Source organism: Puma concolor, chromosome D2 (genome assembly GCF_028749965.1).
Source record: "Puma concolor isolate L17-30 chromosome D2, mPumCon1.1.hap2, whole genome shotgun sequence".
NCBI classification, from domain to species: domain Eukaryota; kingdom Metazoa; phylum Chordata; class Mammalia; order Carnivora; family Felidae; genus Puma; species Puma concolor.
In genome coordinates this window covers 66,647,195-66,650,153 of record NC_141677.1, presented here as the reverse complement: position 1 = coordinate 66,650,153, position 2,959 = coordinate 66,647,195, and positions in this window count along the sequence as shown.

Genomic DNA, 2,959 nt, shown 5'->3' with positions numbered 1-2,959 from the left:
GCACAGGGTCCCAGAGCTTACATGCTACCCAACGCCGCATTTGTCTGCTGCAGGCAGCCACCAGCTTACTGGCATCCTGGGCAAATGATCCTGCAGCGTCAGCCTGAGCTCTGACTGGGGAGCTGCCCTCCTCAGAAGCTTTGATAGAAAGTTCTTCCGTAGACTGGGCCGGGCCCAAATATGAACCCTGCAGTAACTTTTACCTGCTGGTCTCTGTCTCCGTCTCTTCTCTGGACTCAACAATACATTTTATCCCAAAGGTATTCTCTATATTGAAAACTACTGTAAAAAATGCCACCACAATTTTTTTAACTGGTTATTCAGTCATCTTTTTAGCTTCTTTGCCTGTCCTGCCTTTGGGGTTCTGATCTGGATCGACCGCATGGTGCGGGGTGTTCCTGAACTTTCTTAGGGGTCCTTGTGTCATTGGTTATAAAACTTTTCTTGAAGTTCCCTGGGAGCAGTGTTATTAATAGTTACTAATGACTTCACTCATATGAGGAATTTAAGATACAAAACATGAACATAAAGGAAGGGGAGCAAAAATAATATAAAAACAGGGAACAAAAACATAAGAGACTCTTAAATGTAGAGAACAAACAGAGGGTTACTGGAGGGGTTGTGGGAGGGGGGATAGGCTAAATGGGTAAGGGGCATTAAGGAATCTGTTGAAATCATCGTTGCACTATATGCTAACTTGGATGTAAATTTAAAAATAATTTTTAAAATGCCATAGATGTGTTTAAAAACATAGGTGAAAGGAGCTGAAGCAAATATATACATCTTTATGTATACATACATATGTAAGAAATGTATACATGTATGTGTTCATATATATATATATGAAATAATGTATGTATTAGGAAAACTGGTCACTTACATAGCATCATCAACTTAGGAGTTCTTATTACCTAATATAGGCTGTAATTCTGAATATCATAAATGCTGACTCCTAAAAGTTACATTTATGACTGGGATTATAAGGTATAATCAGACATTCTATTCAGTATTATAGCTGTGCAAAAGTACTATGTTTTCCTTTAGAAATAAAAATTTAGGGGCGCCTGGGTGGCGCAGTCGGTTGAGTGTCCGACTTCAGCCAGGTCACGATCTCGTGGTCCGTGGGTTCGAGCCCCGCGTTGGGCTCTGGGCTGATGGCTCAGAGCCTGGAGCCTGTTTCCGATTCTGTGTCTCCCTCTCTCTCTCTGCCCCTCCCCTGTTCATGCTCTGTCTCTCTCTGTCCCAAAAATAAATAAACGTTGAAAAAAAAAATTAAAAAAGAAATAAAAATTTATAGGGAAAAAAAAGAGCCCAAGAGAAGAAAAGATCTAAGGAATAAAATAGAAGTCATTTGTAACCCATCTCTTTGTAGAAAAGTAAAATTATATTTTTATACCTATACCTTTATCATGTGTCTACATATATGATTATGTGTTTATGTGTAACTGTTGAAATTATGCAACACGTGGTTCTGTAGCCCTACATTTTGCTCTCTTACCGAATATTATATTGTCTTTTCCTGTGCCATTACCAATTATTTATAAGTATTATCATTATAAGGATTGCATCATAATATTGAATGAATACACTAAAATTTATTTAATAAATTACCCCTTATTGTAATCCTTAATTTGCAGCCAGTTTTTAGGAGTTTCTGTTTGAGAAATGGAAATTGGGAAAAGGCAACACTTGTAGATTCCTGCTGGAGGATTTTCTTTCCCAAGTGTTGGGGTAATCTCTTCACCCCATTCTTCATTTCCTAATTGGGCAGAGTTAACAAGAGATAGATCAAGTCCTGTTAGAGCTGGAAAGCTGAAAAACATGGGTTGATTTGTGTGTGTCTGCAGTTCACATATTCAAATTTAAAATGCCATGCTGGTGATGTATCTGATTAACAAGAGGTTTGGGTTTGTTTCATTTACTTATACACATTGGATCCAGCAAGGGCTTGAATGACCCCTTTCCTCAATAGGAAGACTTTCCCTTGATCTAGGAAATCAAGGAAATTCAAGTATCAAGAAATTGCTGTCTTTGAGTGTCAGAAAGAAAACTTTCAATGCACTTGAATCCCCAGGTGGAAATCAAGGAATCCCAGATATGTTTTCCAATAACAAAATCTGAGGCTCCCTTGCTTGTTAGAGCATAGCCCTGGCAGCACAAAGGATTCACTCCCATATAATCAGATCGGTCTTCTGGGGAAATCGAAAAGGGGGCAATACCCCACTTCTCTGCAGACTTATAGACCAATCACCAAGATAGGGGACTAGAAATCTGTTTTTTAAAAGTCTCCAGTGAATTTTGTCAGGTAAATTTAAGAAATGGATCTTATACAATAAAATCACAAAATTACACAAAAAATCATACACAATAAAAGATTTCTAGGCCATCAACTTAGCCTGAAAGACAATCGCTTTACCTTGCCCCACACTTATATTTCCAAGGAGTATTAGTGTCTTAGATACTGGGCTTTGCTTAAAGAATTGTTTCATCTTTGGTAACTATCAAAATCACATGACTGGAAAGGCGTAGCTTCATAAACCTGTAGCAAGACTGATGGAAGGGGTTTTCTCCAATATAGAAGTGATCATTTTTGAAAGAAGTCACCCACATCTCCCCAAAGGCACTGCCACTCATAGAGAACCAGCTGCTGCCTCCATCATGGGCCAATACTACCCTTGTGGAATGGATAAAAACTATGTTATCACCTATGGGGCCTGGCTGATTTGAGGCAATAGCATATGGTGAACTGTTAAATCAAAATAAAACCAAGCAGAAACTTGTAGTTGCTTAGTCTCAGTAGAATTCTCAAAAGCCACTACAAATGGCTAAGCCCAGACACAGCCTTACTCCATATGTGTTTTATCTCCAGCCCAGAGGAACAACCTTATTGGGCCTGGTGTGCTGTCCAGACTTTTCTGAGGACACAGGTTTCTGTTTGTGCAGATGAGAAACTGCTAAT